Genomic DNA, 20677 nt, shown 5'->3' with positions numbered 1-20677 from the left:
GCCATCTTTATGTGGCTTATGTTTTATATTACCTTGAGCCTTGAGCCTATTGCTTTAAACTGCACCATTGTAAGCCTGAAACGGCGCTGTGGCTGCTGGCTCCGCCCACTTCAGCTTCCCAACATGGCAGTGGTACGTTTTCCGCCAGCTCTGGGAGTCATCAAGTCTCAGAAATAGTGGGTCTAAGCTTTTATCAAAGCAGCGTGTAGCCCAGAAACCTTTTTTTAAAAAAAAAATACTAGTAAAGACTAAATCTACTACACAGCATAATGTGCCTCTGGCAGACCCCTCATTCCCGCCATACTGCTGGTTAAACGCACACGCCAGGAACCCGCCAGTGTTCAAACCTGCGTTTTGCGGCGTCTAGCTGCCTGTATGAGACAAGAAGCAGGAACCTGGTTTTGGCTCTGTTTAGAATTGGTTATTAAATATTTTCAGGTTTAAGGTGGAAACTCGAGCCGTTGGGCGCCATTTGTTGCTGGAGGGCTTCTCTCCAGGTTCCCCAAGCCCCGCAGTCCCACAATCCACTTATAAAATAATCACTCAGACGCTTATATCACTTATAAACTGTATGGCCGTGGCAGGCTTCTTGCTAACTGCTCTTTTATCTTAAATTAACCCATTTCTATAAATCTATACCTTGCCATGTGGCTGGTGGCTTACCAGAGTCTCTACATGCTGCTTGTCCTGGCAGTGGCTGCAGTCTCTCTCCCAGCCTTCCGCTTCCCAGAATTCTCCTCTTTCCTTGTCCCACCTACCTCCTGCCTGGTCATTGGCCATCAGTGTTTTATTTACATAGAGTGATATCCACAGCACTGGATAGCAGATTTCAATTATGCATAGGTAAAATAACATTCCAAAGAGCATGGGCAGAAGAGCAAAAGCACGGACAACAGTAAAAACAAAAAAAGGAAGAAGAAAGGAAAAGAAAATTAGAGGATACAGAGTATGGCATTAATGCAGTCAGTGTGACCAGGTCTAGAATCTCCTCTGGCTATGTCTGCAAGGGAATCTCTATATTGGGTCAACTGAGGTGGGCAACACCATTTCCTGTGCTGAGGTCTTAGACTGAGTACAAAGGATAAAGCAAGCTGAGCAGCAGCTTTCGTCTCTCTCCAATTCCTGACCATGGACTAATGTGACCAGGGGCCTCACATCATGGTAGCCATCCATGCCTTCTCTGTCTGAGGCAGTATACCTTTGCACTATGAGCCAAAGTAAATACTTTCTTCCTTAAGTTGCTTTTGTGATATGTTTGATGAAAGTCACAATAAAAATAATACATAAACTGCAATGGATAAACATTGCAAACATAAACCTCTTTACTCTGTCAGTTAAATATCTTGAGAATTTTTTTTGTAGTGGAGGAAAGCTAGCATTAGATAAACTACCATATAAGGTTGGTGAGTTGCTTACGGATGCATTTAAAAAATGTGGACAGATATGTGGTGGTATTCTAATTGTACTGAAATGTGATTTTGATTGTATGTTAATAAATAAAGTTGCCCAGGGGTCAGAGCTATTAGAGCCATAGACAGAGTGTGGCGGTGGTGGCACATGCCTTTAATCCCATAGATTTCTGTGTGTTCAGGGATACAGCCAGCATTGGAGACATATGCCTTTAAGACCTGGGGGGCTGTACATACAGACAGTGACAAGGCAGTCATGTGTTTGGGTTTACAACCAATGAGAAGGCAGAATGACTATGAAACGACTAACACACAGGGAAATAGCTCTCTTTTGGGAAGCTGGGACCACCGCAGGAGGAAGGGTGAGATTTTAGCTCTGAGCTCTGATCTCTTGGCTTTCTCTTTTACATTGGTTCTGTGTTTCTTATTTAATAAGGCAGTTGGTTACATCTACACAGATATTTTTAATTAGTTTTCAAGAAAAGTTTAGGAGACATTTGCACCTAGAGAAATATTAAACTTCTCTGAACTAAGCTCAACAGGTGATACTGCTGGTGGGGCCATCCTGGAACAGAAAGTAGTTAAGAAACCCAGAAAGTGTGAATTGAAGTTCCATAAAGAAGATACCTGTGCAAAGATATCACAAGACTGAATGATGAAAATCTCTGCAATAATGGGAGCTGAGACATTAAGGATTGGGAGTCACACTGTCTTGGGCTATCATTAGCCCTTTCAACTGTCATTCACTCAGCGCCCCAATGTACACAAATGCTTATACACACACACACACACACACACACACACACACACACACACACACATACACCACATGTGACCTAACATCTAGTCTCACCACTGTTAGACAAGTCCTTATGGAATGTACAGAAGCCTACTTTCTGCCAATGCAGAGGCTGAGGAAGTCATCAGAGAGCATCTGCAGCATGTAGCAGCATCTTCCACACTTTGCTCTAATCTGATATTCTCATCAATGTTTTTTAAAAACCAGTTTTCTTTATGACTTCTTGTTCTGTTACTATAAAAACTTTATACAGTTGTTACCTCATGGAAACACGGTTTTTGGCCTAACCTAAATCTGTGTTCCTATGTCATGATTATTCATATTTAACTTGAGAATAAACATCTCCTATTATTTTTGAGATGAGAGAAATTGAAAATATAGGCCAGGTCAGTAGTATGTGGAGAATGTGGTACAATCTGTCCAAGAACAGAGGCATTTGTCCACCAATCCCTGATATTGTAGGGAGGCCACCTGAAGAGGTGATGGATTCTCCTAAATGGTAGTGGAGATTTCTACTCAACCAAGCATTTAAACTCTAGCCTTGCTGTAGCTGGTTAATTTTAGAAGTAAAGATAAACTGGGGAAATTGAAAATATGTGTATGTTTGGAATTTTCTAGAACATATTTTTAGAAATCCCATGATTACATAAATAAAGAAATAAAACATTAGCAACATAAATATAAACAGTAGTTATATTTTACTAGTGGTTTTCATTTGTTGAAGATGTTCTCAACTCATTTAATCTGTCAAACAGTTCATTGAGTTCAAGATCAATTATCCTGAGCTATAGGGTGATTCCCCTAAGGAGGGAGGGGCTCACTCAGCTGATGGACAGTGGATCTGAGCTGTATTCCTTTGCAGATCTAATGCTAAAATCACTTTTGTGAGACTGAATGTGCTACTTTTCAGAAGATAAACTGCTCTTAACTTCTGAAAACCTCATGATAATAAAATACAGAAGGCTTCAGGAAACAATCCCAAAATAGTTGTCAGCATGACTTCAGTATAATCTCATTTGCATGCTAAATGACGGCCCCCAGTGCTGTGACAAGCAAGAGTTGCCATGATGGGAACTGAAAGTACCATAAAGGAGGTTGAGTTCCTGAAACCTGTGCCTATTTCTAGAAAAGACATAAAAATTCCCACTTTTATGACCCTATCCCACCCTTTATTTATTCTGCTCTACTATAATCTCCCAACCCTTAATAAGTGAAAAGCCTGGTTTTAATTTTTCTCCTATTTCTATTTGTTGTTTGAGAATAAAATTCTTCTTTGCTGCTCAGTTGACCCTTGGCATTTCTACAACTTATTCATGAGTATATTATTATTCATGTATTTGCGACAGGATCCCCTTAAGTAACCCAGGTTGGCTTTGACACTGACAACACCCAATGCCCTTAGTGCTTCCCTGTGTTGCTGTTAGGTAGTTAAGAGCTGGAGAAGTTGGTAGGTAAAGCAATTGAGAATGAGCCTCTCCCTCACAGGTACTTTTGCATTCCACCTCCTGTTCCTGAAAAGGGAAATCACCACAGCTGCCTCCTGAGAATTTGAAATACCATATTAAGGTGGGGGGGGTGACATAATTAACACCCCCACCCCTTTCTCACCCTCAGCCCAGGATTTAGTTGAACACATGAAAGGATAGCTAGATATCATTATGGGGAGCCCGAGAGATGACTGTTCAGTGTTTATAGACTGACAGTATTTATTCCACCCTTCTGGGACTATGTTCAGGTATTCTGGTCATAAGTGCAGCACCAAGTATCCAGAGCACAGAGTTTTGGAGGCAGAAACCACATCCTGGCATCTCTCTCAGCCACATTATCAGACAAAAGGAAAAAGAATGGAGCTTGCAGTGTTACAGGTGTTGATCATAGTCTAGAGGGCAGCTATTGAGAATTCCATGTTCTTGATTCCAGAAAAAATTAATTGGACTGGGTATACATTGATAGTGATAGAAACAGAAAAAAATTGAAAAAGAAAAGGCACTACACAGAATGGCAGTGGGCTGAAAGCTGGGATGGGTTGAGGTTGCAAAGTCTAGAAACACCCATCTTCAGACTGTCTATGGGTAATCCGTGTGCTCTGTCCTTGGCATGTAGCTGAAGGAATAATGTTCCTAGTTCTTCTCTATCACATTTTCTTTCTTTTTAAATATGTTAATTTGGTGTCTCTTCTCTAGCCACAGCAGGACTTTTCCGAGGCTCATTAAGGGAAGGCTATTTTGTCCTAGCAAAGGCCAGAGGCTACCGCTCCTCTCAAGCAGGAGAATAAATCAGGAAAGAAGCACACCACTGTCCCCTTAGAGTCTGTGGTGCAGAACTGTTGCTGAGATATATTTTGAGGGAGAAACAGAGTGTGAAGAAAGAGCAAAAATGTTCTTCCTTAAGGAGCCAATATTGAAACCATAATAAGAAGCATTTCAGGCCCAAGGCACTATAAAAATGGTGATTTTTGACAGGAAACAAGTTAAACCACAAACTCACCTATTTTACCCAAGAGAAGTATGAAAAGTGCTCCTAGGATGAGAACAAGCATGAAAGATGATGTAAACAACTCGCCCCTCAAAACTTGTGGTTAGGATTTAAGCCACAGGTACTGTTTGTATGTTGAAGCCATCGGTGATCATTAGTGGAACTTGACAGCTATGTGTGGCCAGAAGAAAGAGAGGGACACAAAGCTCTGTTAATAACACTGCCATTCAAGCCCAGGTGTGCAAATACCCACAGCTATTTACTCTGAGAAAAGTCACACTATAGAGTGAGCTGTGTCTATGGTGAGGGACAGAGGTTAAAAGGTCAAGAGGTTAAGAGGTCATCCAGTCTTTGGACCCCACCCCTCTAGGAAAGTAAACACCAGCTTTACCACTCCCTAAAGTTTAAATTGCCTATGTAAAAGTGTCAATGTCTGGGCAACTTCCTCTTTGTAAGACTCAAGAGCATAGATGTAGGCTTCTAAAGATGAATCATGGCTACTAGAAGACAGTTTAAACATAGATCAAGGCTAAAGAGAAAGATCCTTGGGAAAAATAAGTCATATCCAAATGCAGTCCTCAAAAAAGAGTTTTAATTATGTGTGTTAGACATTTATATCATATTGAAGGCTTTCAAGTTACATTTCAATAGGTTAATAATAAATGTTTTTTTTTTCTTTTTCTCTTTGTTCTTGATAAGTGAGATTACAGGGTGGGTTCTGAAGGTATTTTCAGTGGGATTATAATTTGACAAAGTATGAAAAGAACCACTAGATTGGCACAAGGGGTTATTTTAATGAGACTCCTAGAAAATAAGGTTTGCAGTTGGGAATAGAGAAAGATTTTAAGCAGATGTTAATGGCCCTGGACTTCTGCATTCACACCTGGCAATGAACTTTAACCAGACTGCAAGATGAAAGACTTCTTTCCAAATTCCCATAATTTTTCCTGTTTTTATATCTTACCTCAAATGTTATTGGAATATTGCATCCTGGGCCATTCATGCCCATGACTCAGGGGCTGTAAACAGATGTGATAGTTTATACTGGGGTCACCTAGATTCTCGTGACTATCTTTTCCAGGTTATATCATATCATATCATATCATATCATATCATATCATATCTATCTATCTATCATGTGTTATATATATATGTGTGTGTTGTATATACATTGATGTATATATATACACACACATACATATGTTATACTCTATATACAATATAGCAAAGCTTGTACATATTTATAATTTCTTTTATTTATATATGTATAAGGACTTAAAATATTCATATAGTTATGTTTTTAACCTAACACACATCTGAACTCGTACTCCAATGTAATGTATTATTGGAAAGAAATGTAATCATTGTAGTAGTTAATAATTTTTTATATACTAGAGTCTGCTAACCCTTCTGTACTGATTTCTACTTTAATTATAATTATGATATTCTTAGTTAATTATTTTTAAAATTTTATAATGGAATTTTACTGATTTGCTAAGAAGCTTTTTAAAAAGAGATTGAGTAATCATATTGTAATCTACAAGTCCATTGGTGATTAATTAGATTAACTAGAAATTGCTGGAGGTTTGTGAGTTTTCTATGCATAAAATGTTATTTGCAAACAGAAACAATTGTTATTTACTTCCCTATTTAAATGTGTTTTGTTTTTTTGTCTTACTCAATTTTCCATTTAGAGTATTTAATGGTAATCCTTGTTTTGTTCTCCAAATAGGGCACCCTTACCTCTCTCCCAGCTTTGGAAGCAATGTTGGTGCTTTTCCCAGTGTGCAACCAGCTTCCACTCTCCATGTTTGACTTGTCAATGTCGGGTGTCTCACATGACCACCATGCTGAAAAGCTTCAGCTATGAAAGGCTGCTGGAATCTGGCACATGTTTTTTTCTGGGTCAATGGAGCTAATCATGTGACTCTCTCTTTCTCTCTCTTTTTTTTTCCTGTTAAGGCAGTATGCAACTTTTATCTATTAGTTTGTGTGTGTTTTGAGACAATGTGTTTTTAATTGGCCTAGGATTGACTGAATCTTGAAGTTTCCATGTAGGAATTCACCCATTTCTTCTAGAGCATTCAATTTGTTGTATTCATTGCACTATCAAGGTCTCTCTTAGTTCTTCAATATCAGTTGTTTCTTTTATTTATAATTACACATTTGACTCTTCTATCTTTTCTTCCGAATCTAGGTAGAAGTATGCCAATTTTTTTATATGGAGAAACATTTATTATTTTCATTCATTTTTTTTACATATAAAATCTATAACACACACACACAAAGAGCTACTGAAAAAAAGAAGAAAATGTTCCTTTAAAATAGGGTCACATGATATAATGATACAAAGTTTAAGAATAAGTGTACTCTGGCCTCAGTCAGGATGAACTGACAGTGCAGATCTCCCAGGAGACGACCATAGATGCCAACGCCAGGAAGCTGAGGCCATATGGAATCCCAGGGTATCCAGCCAACCAAAACTCATCCTTCCAGGTCATGGACACAGACTCTTCAGGGGCACTCCTGCTGCAGGTGTACTATTAACCCCCAATCGCCCGGCACTCACAGCCCCTCTTGGAAGAAGTGTAGCCAGCAGAGTAAAAGAACCAGGACCCCTTTGTGTGGAGGCCAGACCCTGAGCCTAGCAGTGACCTCTGGCTTCTGCTTCTGCTGCATGATTTAGACCATATACATTTCACAGGGCCATGATGCCCCTGTCCTCTGCCTCTCCAGCTGAACTGACTGCTGCCTAAGCCTGTTTCTTCCTATGGCCTGAAAGCACAGCCTTGGGAAGTAGCTTCCCAGTTCCATTCCCATGTCACCCCCAAGCAATTATGGAAACTATGTATGTGATTCTCTATATGTGATTCTCTGGGCAGCGCCCACTTGTTACATTGCTGAGCAGTTTGGATCGGATCATGGATGTTCTGTATTGTTAACATGACCATTGTTACAAGTATAAAAAAAAAGAATAAGTGTAAGAAAATGAAATCCCAGTCTAAAAACAAACTATGAAACAATGGTGAGGAACTGAGGAATAAAAAGTCAGGCAGCAGAGCTTGTAGATAAGAACAGTTGATGTTGAATTATCCACAATATGTGCAACTTACCAATTCTTTACACTCATTGCAAAACTCCAAATTTATAATTTGTGGAATTAAATAATAGTATTATAATCAAAAAGAAACAAAAATAAAACTTAGCTGGCAAAAAAAATCTTGAGTAAAAATATGAAGCCTGGTATATCTAGTTATTGGTAGTCAAATACTTTGGCATTAGTCCAAAGACAAACAGAAGCTGGTGAACAGGACAAACTCATAAATAAGTCCACCCACACTCAACTAATATTTAACAAAGCTTCCAAGAGCAAATAAGGAGGAAGAAACATTTCTTCAATAGATGGTGTTTGGAAACATGAATATCCAGAGGCAAAAGTTTAAAATTGGACTTTTACTTCCCCTTATATATAAAACCCAATGCAAAAGTAATTGAAGACTTATACCTGAGACCTTGTGCTGTAAAGTTACTCTAAGGAAATTCAAGGAAAGAGCTTCTCAATACTGGTCATTGCAAAGTGTCCATATATATGATTCCAAAGGAATACAAAGAAGAGTAACATACGAAAGAGATACCTGGGATTGTGCTCAGGGGCAAAGCTGCAGAGCTCCCATAGAGAAGAGTTAAATGTACTCTAAAATATTTTTGCTTTTGTCTATTTCCTAGCTTCCATGGTTCCAGAAAATATTTTGCTGGTAATTTTCATGGTTCATAGTCTGGTGCATCTACAACACCTATGAACCATGAACATTACTAGCATGGGAAGATGTGTATAAAGTGTAATCACATGTTAGTGGCAACTAAAAGCTGCCTAATTGGACTTAAGACCCACTTAGCAGGATAGGAACCATACCTGGTGCTACAAACATAGCCTGTTTTCCAGGGCTAGTGATGTCATAAACTTAAATAGTGGCCATATTAAGAATTTGCAATCCCACTGGGCCAGTGAGATGATTCAGAAGATAAAGGTGTTTGTTTTTCAGGCTTGCTGCTGACCTTACTTCAATACTGGGGCCCACATGGTGGAAAGAGAAAACCCACTCACATTGGTTGTCATCTGACTTCCACATGTCCAGTGTGGCACATGTATACTTACACACATAAGCGGATACACATACAAAATAAAGGAAAATGCAATAAAAATATTTTTTAAAGAATGAGCAATGCTATTTTAAGGTATTACCAAGTTGCAATTAAAACACCTATTTCTATAGAGATATATTTATAGATACGATTACTCCTTTATTTAAAAGAGCCAAATGGAATTCAAGAAACTATTAAGGTGGAAAGCAAGTTAAATATTCCTTTCCTGTAAGTAGAATCGTGATGGATTGATGCATTGTAATATTTTCAGTAGTGTAAAAATGAACTGTTGATAGAGAAATCCTGCTCACGGTGTTATGCTAAGGGAAGAAAATTAGACATTAGTATGTTTTAAAATTTCCACTTTAGTATTTTTAATTATGTGTCTGCACATCTCTGTATGGTCATGTGCATGTGAGTGGAAGTGCCCATGGAGGCTAGAGAGATCAGGTGCCCCTATAGCTGGAGTTACAGGCACTAGTGTTCCATAAAAAATGGGTTCCTGTTGGGGACATAGAGGTCCTTGTGCTCATAGAGAAGCACTAAGAATATCAAGAATGTTAACCACACAGGGATGTCTACTCAATGGAGGAGATACAAATAAAATACCCGCATTCCATCCAGAAAGCTGAAAGCAGAGGTCCTTAATAACCTGGTGACCTATTTGCTCTCTGAATGGACAGACCTCATCCTAAGTTCCCAGAATGATTATCCCAGACTCTTCCATTCTTATACCATTATCTATCTTTAGGGTAAGTGTCACAAATACATCATGGCCTGCTGACCTATATGCTGTCAGTCAGAGACCACACTAGATTCCAGGTTTTTAAGCTATAGAACCCACCCTCATGGTCACATGTACTTTGTAAAAGCATCTCTATACAGTCCCACCTTAAGCTTTTACTGTGCATCTGGGAATGGACTGATTGGACTGATTGTTGCCCCGAGGCCTTTCCCCAAATTGTACTATGTTTTAAATATATTGACAGTGAACCTCCTGGCATTAGACTTCTGAAAGTCTGATACAGGTTGAGGAAGTCAATCTGTACTGGGTTTTTATTCTCATCCCTTGTAGGTATTCACTTCCCTGTATAACACCTGCAGGCACCCCCACAGGTTCTGGGAATGGAACTCAAGTCTTTTTCAAGAACAATATTTGCTCTTAATCACTGAACCATCTTGCCAGCATATATATATATATATATATATTCTTTGCCAATTCCATATATGCATACAATGTATTTTGATCATGCTAGTCCTTCATTTCCACCTACCAATTCCTCCTTGGCCCCCATGTCAATGTCCCTATTATAAGGTCATGTCCTTCTCTCTTTTTCTCCTTCCTCTCTTTCTATCTGCCCATGTGCATGTAAGTGTGGCGACATCCACTGGAACATGGTCATCATACCAGAAACCACATCCTTTAAGAAAACTAAATCGTACTTTCTAAGAAGCTGTCAACTGCCAGTAGCTCCTCGGCTGGGAACAGGGGCTCAAGATACATTGGCACATATGTGTAGGAGGGCTGACTGGCTGTATCTTATCTTCTGCTGCTGGCAACCAGAGCTGCTATGAGTTTTTGAGTATACTGGTCCTACCATATACAACAGACAATGTTTGATTCAAGTCTGCCCTGACTTCTGACTCTTCAAGAAAAAGAAAAACAGATTTCAATGATACATGCTCTATTGGAATGTTACATTGATGCCTCCTAAAAATCAAACCATTTCAACACATTACACTTAGTAGTTGGAACTAGGGCTCTAAGGTTTGTGTCCTAAGCACATGTGACCATAGATGTTTGACAACAAAACTATCATTCTGTGTATCTTTAATAGTATAGGAACTGTTATTTTAACAGTCAGAAACCTCTCTATTGATCTCCCTTGAACATTGAGTAATGTCCACACCCTCATCATAATCTAATGGTCTTTGAGCATAGGCTGCTCTGTACTGCCCCCTCTTCATGGCTTACCAAACGCCATACAAACAGCTTTAACAGGCAATGGATCAGAGAAGATTTTGTTTGATTGCGTTTTGTGTAGCTCAGGCTGGCCTCCAACTCTCTGTGTAGCAAGGATGTCTTTGAAGTCCAGATCCTCCTGCCTCCATCTTGAGAATGCTGAGATAACAAGCATATTCCACCATGCTTCACTTACCAGGTGCTGGTAACTGAACTACCCAGGCTTGTGGGTACGAGTCAAGCACTCTACAAATGGAGCTATGTGCTCAGCCTGACAGCAGATGGTTTCCATGTTGCTCCCACCCTGTGGAAATGTCTTCCTAGAGTACTGCTTCTTCCCCTCAGGTTCTGTCGACTGGCAATTCAGCAGTACAGAACCACCTTCCTGAACTGCACAGCAGGAGGAGGTGCTCTCTCCCTTGCCAGTGGTTGTGTATTATCAACTTATCACAGCAAACCCACCTGTACATTGCTGGGGATGCAATAAACACTCAATAAGAATATCTAATATATGAATCAGTACATTAATGAATATGGGTAGGGCTGCTAGCAGCAGACAGAGGGAAATTATTGTTAAACTCTGGAACAAAATAAAAGAGTCCCTAAAAGGAACATTTGAGGTCTGCATATATTAATGAAAGTAGCATTGCTAGAATGACAGAAGCTTGGGTTAAATCCATTAAAGATGTTGTCTCTATGTAAATTAGAAACATCAACTAAATTAAATTGTTGAAAGTGGGAAATTAAAAGAATATTAATGAGCTGATGGAAACTTGATAAGACTTCCAAAATAGATGGGTTTTGCATGTTACTTTTACTTCAATAAGAGCCAAATGTGAAGAAAAGCCATTCTCTGGTTCTCTTGCCTTCTTAATGTCTGGCAAATACTCCTTGCCAAAGGGAAGGGCCAAAAAAAAAAAAAAAAAAAAAAAAAAAAACTTCAGTATCCTAGCTAAAATAAAGAATATCTCCATCTGTATGAGGGATTTTGTGTGATTTTTGTATGCATGTATGGCTGTATGTGTATGAATGTGGGCATGTGTATTTCTTCTGTATACATGTATTTGTGTTTGTGTGTATATATACATGTGTGTGCATACCCATCTATTTGCATGCTATTGGAGTCAGTCCACTGTGCTCACTTTCCACATTATGCTTTGGGGGGCATGGACGGACTCTCTGAACTTGCATATGAATGAATCTGTTAGACTGGTTTCCAGGGCTGGGGATACAGACCACACCACTGTTCCTGTTTTCCTAAGGTACTGGGCATGCAAACTCAGGTCCTCATGCTTGTAGACAAAGGGCTTCGTCAATAAAGATGTCTCCCAAGCTCCCATGAGGCACTTTTTCAAAGGTCCATCTCAGACTGAGAATCTTGCTTCAGTGTGATAGACCCTTTCTTCTCCTGTACTACTTCTGTAATGTTCATCGGGAATCTGTGTGTATTTCCATTCTTTGGTGCAACTTTGTCTCCCTGCTTCCTATTCCCAGTAACAGTCCCCAAGAGGAAGCTCATCCTATCTAAAAACATTTTCTTGTTTTCAGCCACTATGCTGGATCTTTTACCCACAACACCCTTCTGAAGGGTGTTGGTTTGGGGCTCAAAGGGAATATTAGGACAGATTATCCTTTGAAGTAAGAGATTTATTAGAGGAGTAATTAGTAATATGGACATACAGCCCTGTGGTTGATGGGCAACCCACAATTCTTGCTAATGGCCAGGCTCTTTCTTTCTTTTCTTCTTTGTCTTATTTTCTTTTTCTTTTTTAATTTTTGAAATAGGAATTCACTTTGTAACAACTTTGGCAGTCCTGGAAAAAGCTCTGAAGCTCTGTAGACCAGACTCAACTTGAACTCACAGAGATCTACCTGAGTCTGCTCCCAAGTGCTGAGATTAGAGGTGTGTGCCACAATCTTCCTGCTGGCTCTTTCGTTCTTACAAAAGGAACAGATCTTCACTCAGAGGAAGGGATGTGTGACCATGAAGGTGTGGAGGAAGGGGAACCAGGAGGAGTAGTCCTTTTAGTTATTGTGTATTCATCATATGTATTATGTAACCCAGAGCTCCAGATATCTTAGGATCTGGTACCTTGTAGAATGTATGCAGTATCAGCTATGTAGTAGAAAGAGATATACTCTGTGTGCCTGCACATATGCATATACATGCACATACACACACAATCAAACACACACATACACACATGCAAATTCACACACTCACACAAACACATATATATATATATACACATGAATGTACACAAATACACATTCACATACAAATAATGCATGCACACCCATGTGCACAGACTCACATGCACACATGCATGTGTATACACATGCACATCTGCATTGCATGCATATTTGCAGTTCACTTACATGAATACTCTCATGAATACATCCTCACACATCCACACATTCAGACACAAGTTTAGACACATACACATGCACACATGAATGCACACATACAATAGGCAGACACACACTCACACAGATATATTGTTATTATCTTTGCTCATCCTTTCATAGCTTCCATCTCATTCATTAATAACTGAATAAATTTATAGCGTTTCAGATGCTACATATAACACTGTTTGTTTTCATTTATCACTCTTGTCTACACACAGATTTTTACTGATGTGTATTCCTGAACTGGTGGACTGCCTTTCAGTGCATGGAATTCATCTCTCTCTCTCTCTCTCATTTTCCCAACTTTTTTATGGTCTTTTAGATCACAAGAGCCTGTTACAAGCAACAACTCTCTTCTCTCTCCTCATGTAAGCCTAACTGGCCTAACTGAGAATATTACTTCCCAGCCTGAGGAGATGGGTCAGTGAATAAGAATGTCTACTGTGTTGTCTCGAGGAGCGGAGTTCTTATTCGCAGCACTCACATGAGAAGCCAGGTGTGGTTGCACACTTCCCTGTAAGCTGCTGCTGCAGCAAAATGAAAACAGCATTTCTTTGACTTGCTAGCTGCCAGCCTAGCTCCATGTTCACAAGAGAGACTCTGGCTAGGGGAGAAAGATGGAGAATGAGAGAGAAGGACACCTGACATCCTTCTCTGTCCTTCATGTGTACAACTGTACACACATTTTAACAACATTGAAAGATGAAAGAATATGATCCAAATATATTATACAAAAAATTAAAGTACCAAAGTTTGTGATAAAATTAAAAAATATTTTAAAAGGAATATTCAAATTTTCTAGATAATCTTTTTTTCTTGTCCCATCTCAATGCTTCCACACTACGCACAGGCAGCTTGTTCTAGCCCCTCAGAAGCTATCATTTCTCATGGAGCCTAAATGCCATAGCTTCTTAGCTAATGTTACTGCAGCACTTTGCTTCTTTGACCCAGAGATTTCCTTCTTGCAACAGCCAGAGAGCTGTGAGTCAGATCCTTCCACTCCAGCTTCAATGCACACCCAGCATTTCCCATGAAACTTGAATAGAGTTCAAAGGCAGAACTGCAGGCTTTAGGCCCTTGTGAGTATCCCTGGAATCTTGTCATTCCATCACTGTTCCATTAACAGACTACAGGTTAACACCCAGGGCTTCTAAGCTTGTGTCAAATGACCAGAGTATAATCATAGTATCTCATACACAGGGGGTCACTTATGTCTCCACTTAAAGGTCATGTTACCATTTTTTGGTTCTTTGAGTAGTGTATCTAAAATTACACTCTTTACACTTTGTGTCTTATCATTCAAATCTTCCTTCATAATACCTTGATTCACCTATCTTATTTTTTATTATGTGTGTGTGTGTGTGTGTGTGTGTGTGTGTGTGTGTGTGTGTGTGTGTGCATGTCACGCATTGGGAGTATCCTCATCAAGTGTGTAGAGACCAAAGGTGAACCTCAAGTGTTGTGTAATACAATCCATCCACCTTATTTGAAATAGGGACTCTCATTTATCTGTCACTTGCTGAATCTGCTAGAATGGCTGGCTAGGGAGCCCCATGAGCTGCCCATCTCTGCTTCCCAAGTACTGGAAGTACAAGCATGGAAACTCATACTCAGTATATTTATATGGGGTTTTTTGAGAGAGGGTTCTCTGTGTTGTTTTGTTGCCTGTCCTGGATCTCATTCTGTAGACAAGGCTGGCCTCGAACTCACAGAAATCCACCTGCCTCTGCCTCCCAAGTGCTGGGATAAAGGTGTGCACCACCACCACCCAGCTTCTATGTCAGTTTTAAGAACTGAATTCTTATCTCCTTGCTTGTGCATCCAATATTTCACTCACTGAGCAGTCTCTCCTGCCCTTATCTTTCCATAATTATCAGAATTAAAAGCACAAATGTCACTGTTAGTTTGCTGGGCTCATTGGGAATCCAACAAGCATTTGTTGAATTATTTGTATTAACCCCATCTTCTATTACTAACATCTTCTTTAAATGAATGTTATTAACAAAGACTCACAGATATGCAGAAGGTTCTAACAGTATCCTTGGTCCATCAAGACTCCAAAACCTTGGGTTGCTGACTCCATTTACAATTTTCTTTCTTCAGAAGTCACCCATCATTTTTGATGATAGGGAAGTATTTCCAAGATGGCATGGGATTGCACATAGAACACAAGGGGAACACAAGCCAAAAGTTTATTTGTTCAAAGTGGTTTTTGTAGCATGAATCCTAATAGGGTTTTATTAATAAAAACAAACAAAACCACCTCACCTTGTTAGTTCCTCAGCTGATCCTGTTTCCTCAGACTGGAAGCTTCTAGGTCCTTACCCAGAATGGATCTTAGCTGAACTGCTGCTCAAAAGCCTAAAAGATTAACAAAGGCTCTAGTTCCTGGTCCTCACATGTTATATACCTTTCTGTTCCTGCCATCACTTCCTGGGATTAAAGACATGAGTCACCATGCCTGGTTATTTCCAGTGTGGCTTTGAACTGACAGAGATCCGGATGGATCTCTGCCTCCAGAAGACTAGGATTAAAGGTGTGAGTGCCACCACTTTTCTGGCCTCTATGTCTGTCTAGTGGCTGTTCTGTTCTCTGACCCCAGATAAATTTATTAGGGTGCATGATATATTGGGGAATACAATATCACCACAGTTTTTTTTTTTTTTTCTGATTTTTTCGAGACAGGGTTTCTCTGTGTTGTTTTGGTGTCTGTCCTGAATCTTGCTCTATAGACCAGGCTGGCCTCAAACTCACAGAGATCCACCTGGCTCTGCCTCCCGAATGCTGGGATTAAAGGCATGTGCCACCACCACCAGGACGAGGAAGCCATGCACTTACTATCTAAATGACATGTGTAGCATGTTTCATATACAGTAGGAATTCACAGTGCAACTACTAGATTATTTCATTTATTCACTCACTCAATCATTCATATAAAATACAAATGAATGGTAAGTGTTGTCTCTTTACTGAGACATGTAATACATGGTAAGAAAAGCATTAGAAATGACTGATCATGCCTGGCATTGGTGGCACACACCTTTAATCCCAGCACTCGGAAGGCAGAGGCAGGCGGATCTCTGTGAGTTCGAGGCGAGCCTGGTCTACCAAGTGAGTTCCAGGAGAGGCGCAAAGCTACACAGAGAAACCCTGTCTCAAAAAAACAAAAAACAAAAAACAAAAAACAAAAAAAAAAGAAAAAGAAAAAAGAAAAGAAAAGAAATGACTGATCATAAAAGCAACATAAACATAAACACATAATTGCAAAGTTCTTCACATTTAGCCCAACATATGCATTATAATCCCAAATCATACTTTCAAAAATATGATACTTTGTCTTCCTAAGATATATTATGTTTCAAACTCAATATTTCATGGTTATTAAGTTTTAATTTTTAAAACAATGAAGCTAGTTTTCTCCATTTTATTCTGGTTCTCTTATTTTTGAATGTAGGCCAAGACATCACAACGAATACATGAATCAGATGGACTGGTTGATGGGTGAATAGTTTGATGAAAAAATATAATTTGCAATGACAGCAATTCCACCCAAACTAGCAATGGACTGGAATCTGAGTCCAGTTCAATTCTACTTCTAGAGTTCAGGCTGAGAGAACAATGGGAGAGGGAGCTGCAGGGTTTTTAGAGGGATTTGTAGCAAAATATATTTCCCATGAAGTTATTTACCCTCTAATGAGTATTCCTGAGGCTCAGTGCTCTTGAGACTCATTGATATTCAACATTGGACGTTACCTTGGTCAAGAAGTGGTTTTATCTTCCAGAGTAGTGAGCCACATTATCTGATCCCCATGTGGTACTGATTCTAGGGAGAGCTCAGCAGGTGAGAAAAAGAACAGAAGACCTTGGGTTTAGTCCACAACCACAGGCTAGCAAACAGCAATGGTACATACCTGCAGTTCCAGCAGTCAAGAGATACAGGTAGGAGGATCAGAAATGCAAGGCCACCTTCTGCTAAACAGTGATTTCTATACCAGGGCTATGTGACACCCAGCTTCTAAGGCCCAAAGGACCATCCTTGTTAGTCTACCTTTCTGTGACACTCAGCAGAATAAACTTTGTCAGCTCTGAAGCTGAGAAATATACTGAACTGAAACATTTGCAGGCCCCATTGTGATGGCTGTCCTCACATAGCCCAGTGTGGAAGGGTGCAGAGAGTTTGGTGGAAAGTGTATAGCATCTCTGTCTGTCAGAGAATGGAGTCCGGATACAGCAGGGGGTTTGCACAAGTGTTGTAGCATGTTTTGCCTGAAAGCACATGAAGAGAAGGAAGAGAAGGTCTAACCAGAGTAACAATTTGATCATGTGACCATGCATGGTCTGTGTCTAGACAGAGGTCCAGTTCTCTTGCTTAAGGCAGGGATGAAGCATTCACTCAAGGTCTCTCCTTTCCCAACTTTCAAGCCTGTCTGTCCTTCTCACTCACAGTGTCAGCTTCCTGTCTTGGAAATCTCTGTTCTCTTCATTACAGGGAGCTCTCGAAAGTCAAGGGTGGCACAAATGCACTGCAAAACTCCAATAAAACTTCTGTTTTGTGTAGTGGATTGCTGTTCTACCTGTAACCTTGAAGTATCTGCCCCTGGGGCCTGGCCTTGGGCAACCCTTAAGACCTGAGACACACTTACACAGCTCTCTTCTCTCTCACATGGGCTTGGATGGTGCAGAACAGCATGGGAGAGTACCTCAGCATTGCAGGAGTCTGCGACAATTCTTCTATTCTGTTTCAGCGAGTTTTCTTTCCTGATAAATTCCCTTAACCCATTTAGCAGACTTCCATGGATTTCTCACATTATGAACCTTCCTATCAGTAGACAGTAATTGAGTGACTCACTGCCAAGCAACAGTCAGTGCACAATGGCTGAGAACGCCAGAGCAACAAACACGTGGAAGGAACATACACCACAATCTTATATGTGTATGTATTATGTATTGCAGAATATTAGCTTAAGATGTGTCATATTTGTGCTGTGGAATATTTATTTAATGATGTAATGATGAGTTGCATTCTTTTATGTTGCTTTTGGTCAACTCTGTGAAGCTGTGTTACTTTGCCTGTTTAAAACAACTGATTGGTCTCATAAAGAGTTGAATGGTTAATAGCTATGCAAGAGAAAGGATAGGTGGGGCTAGCAGAGAGAATAAGTAGGAGGTGTAATCTGGGAAAAGATCAGGGAGAAAATGGGAGGAGAGGAGGACATCAGGAGCCAGCTACCCAGCTACACAGCAAGCCACAGAGTAAAAAGTAAAGACAGATATATAGAATAGAAAAAGATAAAACCTCAGAGGCAAAAGGTAGATGTGATAATTTAAGTTAAGAAAAGTGAGCTAGAAATAAGTCAATCTAAGGAAGAATAAGTCTCCACATGTGTGTTTATTTGGGAGCTGTTGGGAGCTGGGTAGCAGGCCCCCAAAGACCAGAGTTAAACAACAACAATTATGTGTGTATTAAATAATTGAATACAATTACTTACAACTGGTAAGAGCTGGGCACATCCTGAGAATTCTGGAACTGTTCATTCCATGAAGCTAGATGCCCCCAACAGTCCTACTCTGAGGCTGAAGACCTGGAAGATTTCTGGGGAGTCTCTGGTCTTCAGTCCATGTTGGAACTGTAAAAATCTAGATATGAGGTCAGCAACATCAAGATGTGAAGGCTTTAGGAGTCTTTCATGTGCTACCACTTCGACCTTGCTTATTTAACCCCTCTGTGCTTTGTATGAGGGGAAACACACAACAGTACCTTGATTGAGAACAGTAAGAAATTCAACATATGCTTTTGTTCTTCATTTACAAACCAGCAGGTTTCATAATGGCAATTTTACTCATATTTAGCATTGGTTGATCCTCTCCTGTATACCCCTTTCCTCCATTTCCCTGGTCCTGTTTCCTGGTTACCATTTCCACCCTGCATAGTCTGCCTTCTGTGTCACCTGTGATCTATTGCTCCTCTTACCTCAGCACTCGAGGTCTTTCTTTTTTCCTCCTTGGGTCTCTTTTTCATTTCCTGACCTATATGTAAACACTCCCTCCCACATCAACACAAATATATGACAGTTAGAAGCTAGAGTCTGTACATAAGATCAAGCACACAATGTTTATGTCTCTGAACCTGGGTCACCCCATTTGACGTAATACTTTTAAGTTCCATCTGTGTTCCTCAGAATTCCATCACCTCACTTTCTTTATGGTTCAATAATCTTCCACTGTGTTCACGTACCACATTTTCATGGAGAATTCATTCATTGGTGGACATCCAGCTTGATCCTATCTCTTTGCTACTGAGAATACAGCAACAATGAACATCGATGTGCAGATATCTTTGTGATGGATAGAGTCCTTCCTTCAGATGTGAGCTTATGTACAGCTCATTCATATGGTAATACTAATATTATCATTTTGAGAAACTCCACACTGATTTTTCACAGTGGCTAGACCACTTTTCATTTTTACAAACAGTGGATGTTTGTCCCTTTTCCCCAAATTTCCACCTGCATTTAAACTCATTTTCTTTTACTTTCTTTCTTTTTCTTATCCATTTTAATTTATTTTTGCTGGGGACTATGGAACACAGTACCCTTCTGCAACAAATTACACAGTCAAGCTTCCCTTCCTTAGGGAAACTGAAGGGGGCAGCAAATCCAGAGTGCAATGAATAAGCTTCACTCTGGGAAAACACCTTTGTGATCATCTTATCTCCTCTGCCAGGTACTCGTCCTTTGTTTTCTTGACACTTGTCATTCTGCCTGAGTTTAGATGAAATCACACAACATTTTTAATATCCATTTCCCAAAATCGAAGCATATTAAACATGTTTTCAGATGTTTATTGGCCATCTATATACTTTTGAGTACTCTACATTTAGAAAATTATTTTAAAACTGTACCTTAATTTTTTAATTTCATTTCATTTTATGTGTATGAGTGCTTTGCCTGCAGGCTTGTCTGTGCACTCACTGTGTGCTTGCCTGGTGACTTCAGATGCCAAAAGAGGTCATTAAATTCCCTGGAACTTAGTTACAGATGGATGCTAGCTGTGTTTGAGTACTTGAAATTGAAGTCTGGTCTTCTAGAAGAGCAACCAGTGCTCTTAACTGTTGAGTCATCTCTCCAAATCTCCTCAGCTCATTTTTCCAATGCATTGCTTATTTTCTTACTTAAGTTTTTATTTATTTTTATATTGGAGATGTTAATCATCCCTCTATCAAATGTACAGCAGGCAAAGATCTTTGCTGAGGAATTAACGTATCTTTTTCAAGGTGTGGTTGTACTGATAAAATGCATGAGACTCTATAATGACCAAGCACAACACAGCATATAGGCTTGTGTAGCATGTGTAATGCCTTGATTTTGATCCTAACTACAAAAAACAAAGTTCAAACCACCAACCAACAACAAGAAAACCTGTTTTGAAGTTTATACTATGATAATTATTAGTAGTTTATTTTATGGGAAGGAGCACAGC

General features: G+C 39.7%; 1 non-coding gene across 1 annotated transcript; it reads right to left on the bottom strand.

Annotated features, from left to right (window-relative positions):
- Positions 1–19767: 19767 nt before the first annotated feature.
- LOC114681475 lies at positions 19768–19929 on the bottom strand. The gene has a single exon (XR_003732905.1). It is a non-coding gene; the product is annotated as a U1 spliceosomal RNA (small nuclear RNA).
- Between the last annotated feature and the right edge of the window lie 748 nt (positions 19930–20677).

The sequence above is a fragment of the Peromyscus leucopus genome, chromosome 15 (genome assembly GCF_004664715.2).
Source record: "Peromyscus leucopus breed LL Stock chromosome 15, UCI_PerLeu_2.1, whole genome shotgun sequence".
Classification (NCBI taxonomy): domain Eukaryota; kingdom Metazoa; phylum Chordata; class Mammalia; order Rodentia; family Cricetidae; genus Peromyscus; species Peromyscus leucopus.
The sequence above is the reverse complement of the archived record's forward strand: the minus strand, read 5'-3'. Positions and strand labels throughout refer to the sequence as shown.